General features: G+C 39.3%; 1 protein-coding gene across 3 annotated transcripts in view; it reads right to left on the bottom strand.

Annotated features, from left to right (window-relative positions):
• Positions 1-18,346, bottom strand: part of ARHGAP24 (Rho GTPase activating protein 24) — a 706,220-nt gene that overhangs the window by 445,228 nt on the left and 242,646 nt on the right. Inside the window, exon 1 of one of the 3 annotated variants that reach the window (XM_075203169.1) lies at positions 3,924-4,328. The exons of the other annotated variants lie outside the window; for them this stretch is intronic. The gene's annotated coding sequence lies outside the window, so the exon portion shown is untranslated. Of the gene's footprint in view, positions 1-3,923; positions 4,329-18,346 lie in introns of those variants that run through there. 3 annotated transcript variants of the gene reach the window in all.

Genomic DNA, 18,346 nt, shown 5'->3' on the forward strand with positions numbered 1-18,346 from the left:
GCACTGCTATTTATGTCATGTACATGGAAACTGCTTAGTTTCCTTTTTCTACTATACCATCTGCCAGTTATTAGAGCAGGAGCCTGATGTACCCTTACTATCAATAGTTATTTAATGTTGTAGTCTCAAGAAGGGTGAATAAAATCATCCTAGCCAGAGCTTGTCTCACTGAAGCCCCAGGTGCTGTTCCATGCATCAGTTTGTCCCAGGGTTCTGTGGTTCATCTCATAGTTCTGGCCGGAAGCTGGGGCTGTTTGACGCTGTAGAGGGGTGGGTCAACTTATGGACCAATATAAAGCTGCAAGCATGAAGCTTTATCTATATGGAGCTTGCAAGTTATTTGTCTGTGGAAATAAGCCATGGCTTTGAGTACATCTTTAAAACCTTAATAAACAGGAAGTATATAAAGTAGTGGTAATCATCACCATCACCATTTATTTATATAGCGCCACTGATTCTGCAGCGCTGTACAGAGAACTCATTCACATCAGTCCCTGCCACATTGGAGCTTACAGTCTAAATTTCCTAACGTACACACACACACACACACACACACACACACAAACACACAGACAGACAGAGAGAGAGACTAGGGTCAATTTTTGGAAACAGCCAATTAACCTTCTAGTATGTTTTTGGAGTGTGGGAGGAAAACGGAGCACCCGGAGGAAACCCACGCAAACACAGGGAGAACATACAAATGCCACACAGATAAGGCCATGGTCAGGAATTAAACTCATGACCCCAGCGCTGTGAGGCAGAAGTGCTAACCATAATCAAGATTTGGGTAATGACCAAGTAGACCTGAGCCAGAGGAACAGGGATTACACACTGCTCACTTTGCACAAGATAGATTTCATGTCTTTCTTATTGTGCCGATTATTTAAATACCACAAACATTACAAATATGGGCAGGTGGTGTATGGATTGACAAGATAAGAGGGACCTAGGGTGGCAAAAAATATAAATCCAGAGCTTTAACTAATGAACATTAACAGTAATAGTACAGATGTTTAAGTAGGCAGTGTTTTGGCATAACCCCACACACATTGCTGTCACATAAGATAAATTGTGATTGGTGCACATGACTAGCAGAACAAACTTACTTGTTGAGACGTGACCAAAGAACCACAATGTGCAAATCCAGGCAAACAGAGATAGTTATAAATATTCCCCAATAAGTATAATTAATGCATGTAACATAGGGATCAATCAAACCAATTATCTCCTTAAATAAAACCAAATATCATTAATATCCTTTTACCCAAAATATTAAAAAATAAAATGACATATTTCAATGTGATATAGTGTTGATGGTTAAACAGACATCGGTAGATGTAATCAGTGGATACAAGAAATCATTGGTGAACTTAGAACCTCAGCCAACCAATGCAGACCAGTTATTCTGATAAGACACTCTGTGCTACTACAGCCAATATCACACAATTGACCAGATATTGAGCATGATGGAAATGCAGTCAGAAAAGGAATGCTACTTGTGTACTTGTCTTCTGACCGAAAAAGAGGTAGCGTAAAGCTGGAAATTATCTCACCTACCCTTGTGCATAGTCACTTTTGATTATATGATGACACCTTTAAGATGCCCACACACACACATTTTTACAAATTTTAATTGAAAGAGCAGTTTACAAACTATATTTTCTTTTTTTTTAAAGTTTTATTTTTGCAAGGTCATGATAACAACAGAGAACGATTGACAGAGTGCGTATTGTTAGCAAAAATAGTCAGAATGTAACAAAGTCAACGACCAGCATAGAACATATGAAAACGCTAAGTCAACCAAACTTATAATTTTAGTAGTAACGAGTGAACAAACTATATTTTCATTGAACGATTTTCATACACACAGACTGATCTAATTCTGATACATTTGACAGGTTGAACATGCTTGCATGATTATCAATGTTTACTCTGTCAACATAGCAATCCAATCATATCTCAAATTTATCTCAAAATACTCCCCTTTATGCCTTCTTAGATCTGCCTCTAACCCATACACCACCTCTTCTCTGAAAACCCCCTCTCACTCCCGCCTATGAGACTTTTCTTATGTCACTACTCACCTATGGAATTCCCTGCCATTAGGCTTTCCCCCAGCCTGCAAATCTTTAACTACTCATCTGAAAACCCACCTCTTTACTAGAGCCTACTTTACTCTGACCTGCACTACTCACGAATCTCCCAATCTTCACTCTGAGCCACACTGGCTCTTCTCAGCACTGTCCTAGATTGAAAGCCATCAATGTTGTTACCCTATGTATTTACATCTGCCTTCATTTTGACTACCTCGTATGTCCCTGTTTTATATGTGCTCTGTTTTGACCACTGTATGGCACTGTGGAGCCCGGTGGCACCTTACAAGTCAATGGCAATAATAGTAATAACTGTTTTCAAGTACTGGGTGACAAATGTTTTCAAACTCATAAGATAACACATTGATGGATATGTGGGCACATTTAGAAACACAACCTCCAGCTATCATAGGCCAAATATCTGATGTAAACACTACTCAATTAAAGGGCATTTGCACCAGCAGCAAACTCTCTGCAATCTTGAATTGTGGATTCCTTGCAAAAAGTTTGGGAACAATTCCAATTTACACAGAATGTTACTTTGTTCTGCACTTTTAATTGCTACTTTTTGCCACTTTAAATTGCTAAAGAGTGACAACAAAGTATATATATATATATATATATATATATATATATATATATATATATATATATATATATATAATATATTATATAAAATATGTATATATTTACAATATATATATATATATATATATATATATATATATATATATATTATAAATAATTTGCTTGCCTACTGGATAATATTATACGTTTACTCAATGCAATACATATTATGGTTGAACAGGGGTGGATCCAGAGGTGGATGATCGAGGCAAAAGACCCCCTCCCCCCAGCAGCACTTTATATACCTTCGAATTGCAGCGGAGAGGTCTGATCAAAGGGAAGGCGGGGGTGGGGCCAAACAATCAGAGTGAAGGAGGGGCGTGGCTATGCTAAATCCCTCCCCCAGAAAAAAGTCTAGATCTGCCCCTGTGGTTGAAGTATCTTGTGTACTTTGAGGGGATCTCTTAAAGATCTGATTAAATCAGGCCCACAGACCAACAGCCCTGATCTATATAATGACCCTAAAAGTGTAATAGGGAAAACTAGTAGGAAAAATGGCTATACCTTCCAAACAGAGATAGTGGGTATGTAATGCCAATGATTTCTTTTGTTTTAAACTACCGCAACAAACTTCCACAGTTAAAGTTGCTAACCCCCATACAACAACATCACTCACACATGATAACTAAGACAAATACCATAATTATTACAGTTTTATTATACAGCAGGTCAACATGCTGACAAGTTCACTCCTTAAAACAAGAGCCAAAACTCATTTTAACAGTAACACATGGCAGTGCAATAAAAAAAAACCCAACATTTTGAAGCATAAAATGGACATGTTGCTATTCCTTTAAGGATAAGTATCACTTTATAATATAGGAACAGCTGCAAACCTAGCTTAAGCTATCCCTTACATCACAAGTATGCAGTCTAGTTTAATGGAAAAAAATAGTACTTATTAATATTGAACCTATGGCGAGAAAAAGACATCTATAAGGCATAATTTATTCTATCTGTAGACAGAAATGACGCAGTGCTTGTATGCAGTGTGCATGATGTGTGCGTATTGACAGTTGCAATCACAGTAGACCTTTAACTAACGCTGTGGGAGAACAGAGTCTCCAGTCACCCAGGAAGATCTTCGCATTCCACAAGACAGCTGCTTCTCCCTAGGTTAGCAGAATAACTTGTGTCTGTCAATAATTAAAAAAAAGCAATTTCTAAACAGAGAAACTGACAGAGAGATGAATATATACCTACCCTTCCAATATTAGATCAGATCCAAAATGATGCAAATGATTCAAAAGAATAAATCCAGTATAAGATCCAGCAATGTTATATCATTCACACGGCAGGTTGAAATCACAGCAATAGGTTTTGTCAATAAGTTCTTTAAATACAGTCCTGGTAAATGCAAACTGGCCATGCAGAGAGATTTCTCATCAGCTCCTCTTTAATAACTGACGCAGAACCCACTTGCAAACTACAGTCCACTTAGTACTGACAGGCTGGCACCTAAGCACAGTGTTGTGCAGTTCTAGCAGGGAACTTGTACTACATACAGGATTGTGCCTGAAGTTGGAAGGACTGCTCTTGTGTGTGAATGTGTCAATACACTGTACAGTGCAAGAGGCTGGGATAAGGAAGCAGGACAGCCCTCTGGTTTCAGATTTCACAGGCAACTGGCAGCAGCTTCCAGACAGTCTGTGTAGTACTACTGTGGAGCCGATACAGAACACATTGCTGTCACTTTGTAGCTGCAATATTAATTAGTGCACTATTGTCAGTGCTCCATTTAACGTTATTATAAATGGAGTACAAACATAAACAAATATCCCCTTGCTTATATTTTCCCATAGGCATCACCACTATCATATTTAAAACGTGCCATTTTTACTGTAGTGAAAGAGGAAATCACATTGGACTTTTTCCATGTTCTTCCTCATTACGAAAAAAACGCAGGTTATTTTCCCTTTTATGCTCTCTTAAATAAACAGTGTAAAATACACTAAAAGTGGGTCTGCAGTTAATCTTAGTCCAAGCTAAAGACCTGCACCAGGTATGTTAGCTGCAGGTAACATACAATGGGGCTGATGCATAGTTGTCCACAATTGTGCTCCGAATTGCAGGTGCAATTTGCGTTCATTAACAAGATTTGCAATTGTGACAATATTCAAAGGAGCAACTATATTAAGATGCGTGCCCGCATGGAACAATTAGCGTATCCACATAGTTTACGCCAGACATACGTCACGTACACTTATGTCCCACTTATGCCCATGTTATTAACCATTTATTTTATTAGCATCAAATGCAATCAAAATGCTAAACATTCTCTAATACAGCAGAAACAGCTACTCATCTTGTGTATGAAAAAATAAAATTTTTGCTTAAGCACACACAAAAATGCATAACATATGCCTGAGCGACAAAAAAATTACTGCTCACAAGTGGTTTGTTAGTGCTGTGGTCCATCATAATCAGCTATTTGCACCTGTATCTGACCACCCATATATAATATGGCTTTCTGAACCAAACAGCTAAATATAGTATTAATGGCACTATAAAAGAAACTGAGGAGGAAAGGAATCTAGGAGTCACTATTTCAGGTGACTTAAAGGCAGGTAAGCAATATAACAAAGCAATGAGGAAAAACTACTTCACAGAAAGGGTAGTGGATAAGTGGAATAGCCTCCCATCGAAAGTGATAGATACTAATACAGTAGAGCAATTTGGTATAGACATAAGGATATCCTTACAATGAGGAACTAAGGATCAAATAGGATTTGAGGTTACCAATGTTTAAAAACTGGGCAGAATAGATGGTCTAAGTGGTTCTTATCTGCCATCAAATTCTATGTTTCCATGTCCTAGTGGTAAATTTATCAAGCTGCATATTTGAAAAAGTGGAGATTTTGCCTATAGCAACCAAATCAGATTCTAGCTGTCATTTTGTAGAATGTACTAAACAAATGATAACTAGAATCTGATTGTTGCTAAAGACAACATCTACACTTTTTGAAACCCCCAGCTTGATAAATTTACCACCCGGCACATGGGCGCATTGGCGGGCGCCCACTTTTCAGCTATGTGCAGATCAATGTTATGTAAGATACATTATGCAAACAAGCATCAGCCCCAATGTGGGTTAGATGCAGGTAACACAAAATGTAGTTTAGGTGTAAGGTGCCTCATCTGCCCCCACCATAATCTGCCACCACCAGTCTTCAAGGGGGGCACCTCCTCTTGTTGCCCCTTTGGGTGGTTGTGCCTTAGCAGGTGCTTTCTCCAAGCGCTATGGCTGCTTGTTACAGCACTGTACACCAGAGCCAAATTAAGACCCCATGGAGACCTTGGCAAGATACTGGTTTGGGGTCCCCCTCCTCTGATCCATCCATACCACTCAATTTAATATTCTATACACACACCTAATACACAATGATGACTGTACACAGGTCACCTCAGTATCAGATGCCTGATACACATTGATCACTATATACAGGTTACCCATATATCATACGCACCAATCTCTATACACAGCTCACACTGATATCAGGCACCTGATACTGATTACTATACACATGACACCATTATCACACACCTGATTCCCACTGATTACTGTACACAAGTTACACAAATAATACACACATTGATTTCTATACAAAAGTTACATTGATATCAGACACCTGGTACACACTGATCTGTATACACAAGGGGAGTGGTAACTTGCTTAAATAATATCAGCTCCTGAGTGGGGTGTTAAAGATATGCATTGTTATACACATTTACTCTTATTAGTGCCTCCACCCAAGTCTTGTAGACTACATGCTGTTGGGATGAAGTTTGCTAGTTATTCCCAGGGACAACTTGGTTGACCCCGTTGAATCCAAACAAATCTCTCTTGGATAAAACCACCTTGGTACATTTATTAAAACCGAGGGGTGATTGAAAAAGGCAATTCAATCTAACAGGTGGCACAGTTTAAGTATAATTATAAGTGTAAGTGTATTAGGCTTTCTAAATAACATTATAGAGGCAGCGGATCCTTAAAATACCAGCTTAAGAACAGCAAACATAATGTGCGTCATGAAAATGATATCATCCTTACCTGCCGTGTTCTTCATATGTCGCCGTGGCTTCTGATCACTGTTTAAAGCTGTCAGTATTACCAGTGTGCCAGGGAAGACACCTTCAGTGTATTCCTGTCGGCATATCTGGTAATGGCAAGATGGGCATCGTTTTAATGACTACCACCGGTTGCATGTGCCCGATTTGGGGAAAATTCCATTAAATTGCTGAATGCACTTATTGTAACAGCTGTTTATATAAATAAAACAGTATACTCCATACTATATATGACAGATGCTTAATTAAAATATTTAGTTTAGTAAAACAAAATGTGTATTCTAACAATTCACAAAAATGTCTGAACATTACTAAGTGTAAAGGGGCTCCAAATATTTATACTCCAAATTTTGTGAATCTTTTTTTAGCCTTACACCTATACTAAATGCTGATACACTTAGGTTTTTCCCCCATGTCCAGTATGGTCAAATTATCACAAAAAACTATAACTATGTTTAACCGTTTTCCTAGTTTCAAGAATTGTGTCACATCTTAAGTATAGTACATATAGATTTTACTGCTATAATCGGAACAAGAGGCTTATTTTATTTTGACTGTGCTTCCGTTAATGCCACAGAAACATAAATATAATAATGGAAAAAAAGAGAGCTTGTTCTTGCCTATATAATGTCCTTAAAGTAATAGACACTATTTTGCATATAGTAGCAGAAGAAAACTTTATCCATTAAAAATGATTAAATCTACAATCCACATGGGCCTGTAGCAAACTAGCTCAGTCTGTTGTACCTGCTATAAATATATATAACAGTGAGGACACATTGCGATAATTCTACCTCTTTTACACTGTACAACACATATGCCAAATTGCCTAAAGGAAAAAAGACAAGCACACTAGAATTATTACAGGTTTTGGCAAAAAAGTCTATCTTGGGAGCTGAGAGGCCTATCTGCAATCAGCTATCTCAGAGCATCTGAGTTTTAGATTGTCCTGCCACAAGATGAGACATCACAATGCTGCTTGCAGAAATGACATATATTGAAAACATCATAAATCAGAAAGCCCAAAGTTTTGTTGCAATTCAAGTCCGAAATAGCAGTCCTGGATTGCTGCACCAAATCCCGTGAGACCAGAATGGCAGCATATACACAAACAGTGGATCAAGACCATCAAGAAGATTTGGAGAACATGATTCAAGTAAAGAATCTCTGTTTAAAGAGAGTCCTGGAGAACACAGAATACAAAGATTTAGCTATAGACTTTACTAAGTTGTTTCAGCAATCGGTTACAGAAATGGAACCTGATAGGTAAAGCACTATATATTGTGATCTTACATCTAACCCACAAGCCAAAGACTGGCGATTACATTGTTTCCGCTCCAAAGAGAAAATTCTCCAAGAGGCTAGAGAACTTACCTTGGTGAATTATTGAGATGTTTTTCCTGCATCGACGACTGATTCCCACCTTGGGACCTTTATTATTATTATTTTTTTGTGAATAACCGATATTTTCATTTAGCGATTTCTCCACTTACAAAATAATTACCACTGTACTATCATGTCCCTTAAAATTTAGTATCTCTTTAAAACAGCCTTAAAATTCCATTGTGCTCCAAGATAGAGAATCTTATATTCATTGGTACCTAACTGAGATTCAAGTATGGGTTAATCATTTCACTACTAAAGAGTCTGTCATACTTTATTACTCACCAAAAGACTATGATCACAGATACAATAATAAACACCTCACTATTACTCTTGTGAATCAATCACAAAAGTTACATCAGTAACCTTTGATCCTTTCACTGGACCACATAAATATTTCACCATCCTACTTAATACTCTTACTACATAAATCCAACATATTCTTATAGTTGCTTACATATTATGATGATATATCCAATTGTTAAATCAGTGTATGATAGTGTTCTGTTGATAGGTTTGTATTGGTTGCACATTTGGTATCGCTCGAATACTCCTCTATCTCCCATCTTACTTTTGACATCTCTAAAAAATCTCAATAAAAATGTATTTTCCCTGAGAAGCTAAAAGCTTTCTGTCTTCCCTAAACCTATCCACCTTACCTTCACATATATAGGAATGTACCTCTTTCCTAGAGGACAACTGTTTATGATACTTAGGCTAATAATGTAATCCATGGCTATTTTATATTTTACCCCCATCCCTATACTAGCTTATTAGTTTGGATCCTTTAATTATGCATTCGTCCCAAAAATTTAAGGTTGCAAAAACCTGCCTTTCCATAAATTTGTGGGGGGTAGCGAACTAGACCTACCAGACATTACTGCTATGCTAAGCCCCATGTTTGAAATGATCTTAACCAATTGGTCCTGTAATCTTGTAAGAATCTTTACTTAAAATACTTACCAACATAAATGCAGTAAATGGTTTTATCTATTTTTTTATTGTTTTCTGTTGGTAAGACTGAACCCAAAGACTGTGGGCGTTGTAAGACTGCAATAACAATAAAGTACTTTGTAAACAATTCAGGTTGACCTTTCTATTCTACTTGTTATTAGCAGAGTGTAGTGCATATTATATACCAATTACATGCAGAAGAACTTTCTGGTTTTGTACTAGAGCTCAGCATTATTATACTGTACAAGCATCCACAGCAAGTCGATAAAACATTCTACTTTTCCCTTCAACACCAGAAGAGCTAACATACTGCAAATGAAAGGTATGAAATCTACATAGGTTGATTAGCATTGTCATTTCTATGTGTATTATGTTTTATTTTACTATAAATCTACAGTAAAACATTTTGGCAAAGCGTGGGCGTAACTACTAATGTAGCAGAGATAGCAGCTGCTATGGATCCCAGCAGCTGGGGGGGGGGGGGGGGGGTCTCAGCTACTGTAGTTGCCTTTCTGCAGTGTCCACAATCATCAGGAAGCTTAATGATCTCCCTGTTGTGCGACCACTGAAACCGCAAGGGATTTAAAGCCCCAGAATGCTGTGCTGGCCAGATCCATACCTGTTTCTTCCAAGAAACAGCTTGCGGGCAGATCCACTGCTTTTACCATCTAATTTATTCAATGCAATTGAGCACCTTGTCACCTGGGTTAAAGATGGGTAGAGTGTCTCAGGTATCATAACCCTTCTTTTGCCGTCCCTGTGCTTCCGTCAGGTGTTGTTTTACCAACGGGCCGATCTGTTGTAGTCGATCATATAATTGGGCCACAAATTGTACTATATTTGGTTCTTTGGGACCCTGCTGTTCCCACCCTTCTTTGAGGATATCCAGAACTCTGCGGGGTTGCCTCGCAAACAGGAGCTCAAAGGGACTAAACCCCGTACCTCGGGCAAACTAGTCCAAGGGACCCACTAAGTCCATGGCAATTCGCTCAATTGGAACTGAAATTATAGGAAGAGTTACCAGTGGAGCTTGATAGTCTAGTTTAGGGGCCGTCCACTGGCACACTGGGCAGGCTTGAGAGTATCTCTTGACTGCCATACAGATCCCCGGCCAGTAAAACCTCAGGAGCACTCGATTTAGAGTCTTCTCCTCTCCCAGATACCCCCCCAAAAGGTGTGCATAGGCTGTTGTTAGTACCAAAGGAACGTGTTCTTGTGGCACCAAGAGTTGATGAACTGTTTTCTCCTGTACCGCTGTCACCCTATGCAACAGATCCTCTTTTATTATAAAACAAGTTAACCCGTGCATGATACTCATGCATTCTAGTCAAATCAAGCTACTTAAGGTGTTAAAAAGGTTCTTGTCATGCATTTGGGACTAGGCCAGGCCTCCTCAGGTGAAGAACGTTACTTTCTGATGTAAGCGCCCTTTTTTAACGTGGTTTTGTCCACATGTCACCACCTCATCATTTTTCTCCATCACCTCATCCTTCATCTTTATCGCCACATCTATCCAGATGTCTATCCAGACACAGGGATCTCTCTCAGCGGTCCTGAGTATCACATTCCTCTCGCTCTGTCACCCCCGGCAACCACCAACCACTCCCCACTGTCACCCCCGGCAACCACCAACCACTCCCAACTGTCACTTCTCCTTCAAGAAATATATATATATTTTTTTAAAATCTTTATAAACACTTTTAACAATTAACAAATTAAATTAACAAATTAAAAACATCTTAGTATACCAAATTCCAGCCCTTTCTGAGTTTTTTTTTCCACACACACTAAGAATTTAGTAGGTCAGTGTATAACTCCGCCCAGCAGGTGGCGCTGCAGCAAATTTCAGCCCTTTCTGAGTTTTTTCCCCCACACACACTAAGAATTTAGTAGGTCAGTGTATAACTTCGCCCAGCAGGTGGCGCTGCAGCTTGGTGTTTTTTTCCCCACACACAGACACACGCCACTAGGCTTTTATATAGTAGATAAGGTTCTGGTCTCTCAGCCTTCCACACTCCATTCACTTACACCACATATTTATAAGCATTTTCCAGAGCACTATCATTAAGTTGGTCTCTTGCAAAGTCCTGGAGTGACACAGTCCTGGATATTGGGGACCAATCTTCACCCTCTGGCAGGGCTTCTGTTCCCTCCTGACTTTCTCCAGCTAGGACCTTTTTCTCCCGTGTTCTGGAACGTGACAGCGGCCTAGTTGCAACCAAAGCCTGGTATTCAGGCTCCAGGTATTGCGACTTCTTGGCCTTTATCTCCAGTTCCTGGGCGTGAAAAACAGGATCAAGTAAGGTTGGAGGTCCAGCCAGTGACTCAGTTGCCAGCATGTCCTGACCGATCCGGTCGGCTATAATTTCCCGAAACAGGGGAAAGTCTTGCCCCAGAATAAGAGGTTATGGCAGCCTTGGGGCTATTGCTGCTACCACTTGCACTGTTCTTCCCATTACAGTATTGGGAAGATTGACACGGTCATATTCCTTGGTGACCCCATGAATGCACAAAACTTTCACTGATGGTAGCCGGGTCGACAGACCTTCTGGAACCACAGTGCCGGATACCAAGGTGATTTCACTCCCCGAGTCCACCAACGCTAACACTGCTTGTTTCCCTGTGGAAAAGGACATGGTGAAACAAGCAGGAAACCTGGGGTCTAGTCGAACCACCGAACAAACCATCGGTTCTGGACATTTTGGGCAATGTCTACGGAAGTGCCCCTGCTCACCACACTCAAAACACTTCACTGGGATCACTTTGCGGTCTGTTCCCACCTCTGGTATTGGTTTCAACCTGAAGTCTGGCTTAACAACTTTCCCAGCTGTCCGGGCTATATTTTTCACAGTGTAATACCAGTCAATAGCTGTCGCAAGCTCCTTTACCGACTGAGGGGCGGTCTGTAGAACCGATCTCTGTAACTCCAGACTCAGATTTCGCTCACAATGGTCAAAAGCCAGGATTTCTAACATTCTGACCGATATATTACGGTCGGGCTCTAACCAACTTTTTGTTAACTTTGCCAGGTCTGCCAGCTGGGCACGCGTCTAAACCACCAGTCATGGAATCGTTGCGCCTTCTCAGGCCCTGCCACCCCTATCCGTGCCAAAATGGCGGTCTTTAGATGCTTAAAGTCCGCTGCGTGATCCTTGGGCACATCCATATAGGCCCGCGGGGCTTCACCCGTCAAATAAGGAGCCAGTTTCTGTACCCATTCACCTGTTGGCTACTTAAGATGTGTCGCAATCCTTTCAAACAATAACAAAAATGCCTCAATGTCATCTGAGGAGATTATCTTTTGCAACACAGCGGGCTCGTGCTCACTTTGTCTGAGCTGACTGAGCTCCGCCCGCATCAGTCTGTTACTTTCCACCTAGGCCTCAGCTAGCATTTGGTCCTGCTGGGCCTGCTGTGTGGCGCCATGTTAATTAACGCTCTGAGGATTTCCTCCATCTTGCTATCTGATCTGGCGGGATAGTGAAACTGCGCTTCCCTTAACATAAACTGACAAGCAAAATGGGAAAAACACAACAAAACACTAATTTTTTTTTTTTTTTAAATGTGAGCTTAAGCAGTAATGTCTGAGCTAACAGCAACTGCTACATTTTACCTCCAAGGAGGAACAAAACAAGCTGTAAAAAAAACAACAGAGCAAGATATGCAAGATATGCACACCACGAAAAAACTTTTCCAAACATCTTAACTAGCAGCACTTTGCTACAAGGATGGATAAAACAAACAGTAGGGAAGCAGAAAAACATTTGTTGACATCATTGGAAGGAACTTATACCTCGGGGATTTAATCCAAGTTCTTCCTACAAGCGTTATCATGAGAGACTCTCCGGTCATTTGAGGATAATTGTATATTGTTTTACAATGTGAGTGTAATATTTACAGACATTTTATTCAGTAATAAAACGATAATGCACTAGATGTTCCCATTTTTATCTTTTTACATATGATGCGAGCATTGAGGATACTTGGAAATCGCTGATCGTCTGGATATCTTTTGATGGGCGCAATATTCATTATGTTTTTGTAAGCATATGTCTTATGGGAGAGTGTCACATTATGGAGTGGCTGCAATAGTGGTTAATCCCCACTTGGAAAAGGGTTTTTTTCTTTTTGAAACTACCTAATATGTGTACTATGACATGGGTGTTTTTATGAACTTTGAAGTGATTTTCTACACTGTATATTTTCTTTCTTGTATGAGTTTTTATTGCAGTACTTTTGAATTAAGAAAAGTGTATGCCATCTGCTTCCAAATATTTGGCTGTGAAGAATCCTCTTTTCCGGTTCTAAGAATTCATGTGAGCGCTTGATGTTTATACATTCTATTTTTTATTTTGTATACATGTAGGAACATAGTGGAATTTCTTGTATAGACTACAGGCAGCACACTAATACAGTAGCGCTATATCCATTTTATTTTGATCCTGCTTGTCCGTAGAAAACTCTGTTAAACAGGTGGAATCAGAAAAATAACTCACAATGACACAATCAAGTGTTGTTAGCTACATGCTCATATTTTTAATGTTGGTAACTGATAGGGTCTTGGGCAAGGTCCTGTGTACATTGTTTAGAGTCAGTACTTAATTACCATAATATGGTGCATTAAAAAGGAGAAAAAAATCATATGTAGTATTAAGCTTACTTTAGGGCCCTTAAGGCAGTCACGCATCAGCCAAGGAGCAGTATCAATGTTCAATTTTACCATACAGATAGGCAGCAGGATCACTTCCAAGTGGCCAGATCACTTCTGGTTTAACCAGGCCCTGTTAGTCTGTTCAGAAAATTACGGACTATTGCAGTTATTTTCTTGCTGTATTTATGGATAAAAATCTGATCGATTAGAGTAAAATATCACAAACATTAACTTTTAAGATCTCTACTGATTCTGGTAAACCAATGGCATGAACATAGAAAAAATAAAATAAACCAACTAAAAATGGTTTACTGTATATTGCTAGTTTCTACTTAATCACCTGTTTTGACACAGAAACCAACTTCTGCTGAACTGTTGACTAATCCTTTGCCCTCTATCTGTGAAGTTATCATTGGATGTGAATGTGGAGCCAGAGCAGCAAATAAAAATTGTTGGGTAACTGTAGGTCCATGGGCCAAGGTGCAAGTTTGGGTCTGAGCCCCACTCTCCTACTACACTACATTGATTATAGTGTCTTGTGCACATAGCAAAATATGGCATTTTCAAAGCAGAGGCCAATGTAGGGGTTAGTGTACAAAACTAACCCCTATCTGGTGGCTAGTATGCAAAATCCAACAGAGTCAAGTGGTTAGTACACACAGTGCCTGATGCCTCCAGGCTTACAGCCTGAGTGAGGTCAATATGATACAGAATTTATTATGACAGCACCTTATGTGTTAGCCATAATTCCTATTGTAGTGACGCAAAAAAAACACCTAAAGCAAATCGATATACTGTTATTAAGGACTAGGAAAAGGTTCACGTCTGTGTTAGGATTCAAAATTGTTCAGCAATCCTTAAGATAACTTGCAGTACTCTGCTCAAGGATAGCATATATGTTTAAAATTACTCTCACCTTATAACAATTCTTAGGTTACAGCTGGTGCTGTCTGTATTCAAGTGAATGGTCTATACTCTGCCAAACTAATCTGATATGTGTTACAATATAGCACGGATTCTCCATTTAGCTCCCAGCTATGTTGCATCATTCACTGCAAGAAAGCACTGTTCCATTCAAAAAAAGCACCTTGGCTGCATGGTGTATGGGTATAGTCCTGTTTCACCTATAAGGAGCAACATAACAAAGTGATGAGATACATGCTAAAGAAAAGTAGTACTACGGACATGAAAATAGAAAATAAATAGGACTTTGGCTTTAAATATTGAAGAAATGTAATGCATGCATTCGGCCTGATTAATTAAGGAAAGTTAAGCAAAAGTAAGTAAGGCAAAACATTTTGCATTGGAAGGGGAGGTAAATTTAAAATGTGATGGCAGATTTATTTGGGGTAGGGCATTTCCTAGATCAACTTTAATTGTACAAATGAGCTATCAAGTATTTGTGTGCTACATTAAAAAAAACAGACAGTATATTCCTTATGTGCAAAAATGATAAACTAATTTGCACCTCTTGCATGGTTTTGCCCAGAAAACTTGAGTAAGAAAACTTTCTCAATATTTTGCTTAACTTTCCTTAATGAATCAGGTCCATTATGTTTAGTGATGTTAGTCTGCTAGAGGAGATCTCCAGTTTTCATTAAGTAAGTTCTTAACCCCTGCAAAATGAATTTTACAGGATAACTATTATCAACATATACTTATTTTGATAGGACTTAATGAGGAGTATAGTTGTATGTGCTATTTTAACATAATTTGCATAGTTCAAATGCATTCCCCCCTAATTATGAATATTGAAGTGATTATTACTGTATAAAGATGATAGTGTACTAATGCACAGTCCATTTAAAGACATTCTTCCAATTTAATTTAACAAGTATATGTCTACTTTCATTTTCATCAGCATGTTCATATAAAATTAGTTCAGTCATAATGTGTATCTATAGCTTAGGATCTGTGGCATTCATGGACTTGAATCACTATTTATATATGTATGGTAATATGTTTGGCTCTTTATATGGTTAATATGGACTTTTTCCCTCTGTCTACATGATTCCTTAAAACTTTGCAACCCTTTTATCCAAGTAATTTCTTCATCAATACCGTTATATTAGCTTTCACTTTTTTGGCTCATATATCCGTATGGTCTACTGTCATTTGTGCATATCTTGTGTGTTAAGAATTCAAGAACCATAAATTTAAAGTTTGGCTTATGTCGATAATTCTTTTAAGCTAATACAAACTACTGTAAAGCTGCTTATACTGGTCAATACATGGCATTACAGAGTTGCAATAGTTAGGAATTAACAGAATTTTAGAGAGAAGATTTATAAATCCATTCATTTGAGCAGCAGGTGAAGAAATATCAGAGTATTTGTATCTACAGCAATGAATTTCAAGTTTTTATAGCTGTAATGTAATTTGTTCTTGGGTAATAAGTACATAATAAAAGGTCATTCGTTGTGGCAATGAATTTATATTTAGAATAGTTCCAGAATAATTATCTCTCTCTCTCTATATACATATACATATATATATATATATATATATATATATATATATATATATATATATATATTTATTTATACAGAGAGAAAGAGAGGGATTGCATATATTCAATAAAAGGTGCTTTTATTATTTATTTTAACAGTAAAACAGCACACTTTCATCAGGATGACAGCAGGAGACCCTAACTGTGATTAGACACAGTCCTTCTGCCTAGTCACCGGTCAACTAGCTAGCAATCGGTGACACTGCACAAATGAACAATACAGGTTTAACTACAATTAACCTCTTCCTTTGGTCTAATTACTTCATTAGACCATGTTCTCCACCTGTGTACATTCCACCTAGGAGTCTTAGTCTGTAAAACTCTTAACCCTGTCTGTAGCCTATACCTCAGGACCTCACCTGTCTCTATACAGGAGAGGTGTGGCAAATAACCTACATACATATTGTGACAAAGAGAATGGTTTTCCACAGGCCTCTAAGAGAAAAGTTAGGTATTTATTCAGCTGACAGTCAACAGGACAAGGGTGCTAACAGGGTTACACATTTGTACAGCAGTGCACCTAGCTTAAAGATATACAGCTGGAGGACATATATGTAAAAAAGTAAATTTATAGACTGTGATTTAACTTGCATATTTTGAGGTTGTTTCAATGCATTTTCTTCCACAACTAACAGCAGCTGACAAGATGTGTCTGCAGTGAGACCCATCAAACAGAGCACCTGAAGAGACCACCTCTATAAAGACCAGTTGGGAGTGTCACTTTTCAACCAAGCTAGGGGGAAAGGAGCGTAAAGTATTTAAGCCTGAATTGTCCATAATAAGGCGCGGGCTGGGAGAGGGAAGACCGGGGGGCACACAGGCGGCCGCATCACAAGAAACGGGATGCGGCCGCGTCATTGATGACGCGGCTGCATCCCCTGTCATGTGATGCGGCCGCCTGTGCACTGACGCGGCCGCATCTGATGACATCAGATGCGGCCGCGGTGAAAATAGCCTATATTGCATCCGGGGGGCGGCCGGCCTACCCCCCGCCCCTGTCCATAATGCAGTGGGACGGATGCTGAACAAGTTGGCTGGTGACTCTGCAGTTGGTCTCTGTTAAACTTAGCATTAGGGTAGCAAGAAATGGTCTGTAATTTTGTGTTGTGAACTATTTATCCATTCTGACAATAAAAGTGCAAAGTAAAAGCAAGACTTTATCTGTGTGCATCATTAGAAGGGTGCTCAGGTGTTAGAAGTGGGCTGCTTATTGAGGCAAGTTTCCACTTCCCAACCCTTGTAGAAATTAACATGGAGGATGTTTTGAGAGCCCTCGTGAATGTGGCCACTGCACAGCAAGAGCAGCAGACTCAGGTGCTACGAGTTGCAGAGACACAGGAGGAGAAACCAGGCTCTTACGGGAAGTGTTAGCCCAGGTGAGGCGTGACAGAAACGTACCACAACAGAATCCTAGGCACTGCAAAATCATCAATAATGTCACTATAAAAACTATAAACATTATACATACATTAAGTAGTTGCTCCTTAAATAAAGGGGTGCCACCTCTCTTAGTACAAATACAAACTCCACAACACAATTAGATGCACCAAATAAAGCAATATAAAAATATTATAAAACTATAAAATAATTGTTGTTATAGGGTCTTGGTTAACGGGTCTTTATCTGACTCTTTCTCCCTCTCCAACGGGACGAGACAGGGCTGCCCCCTTTCGCCCTTAATCTTTGCACTAGTGATAGAACCCTTGGCGGCAATGATTAGACAGTCGGCGTCGATCTCAGGTGTGACAGTGGGGCCACGAGAATTCAAGGTTTCTCTATTCGCAGATGACATACTTCTCTCTCTGACGAATCCTCAGGAGTCTCTACCCGCCTTATATAAACTTATCGATGAATATGGCCTCCTGTCTGGCTTCAAAATTAACTTTGTTAAATCAGAGGCCATGCTCCTCCATGCTTCCCCTTCCCTTAGGATCAGCTTACAGACTAACTTTGCACTACGCTGGCAGGCGAATAAGATCAAATATCTTGGTGTGTATATCACCTCAACCGATGATAGATTGTATCGGGAAAACTTCCCCCCCCTCCTGTCAAAAATCAAGC

This window comes from Mixophyes fleayi, chromosome 1 (assembly GCF_038048845.1).
Source record: "Mixophyes fleayi isolate aMixFle1 chromosome 1, aMixFle1.hap1, whole genome shotgun sequence".
In the NCBI taxonomy this organism is placed as follows: Eukaryota; Metazoa; Chordata; class Amphibia; order Anura; family Limnodynastidae; genus Mixophyes; species Mixophyes fleayi.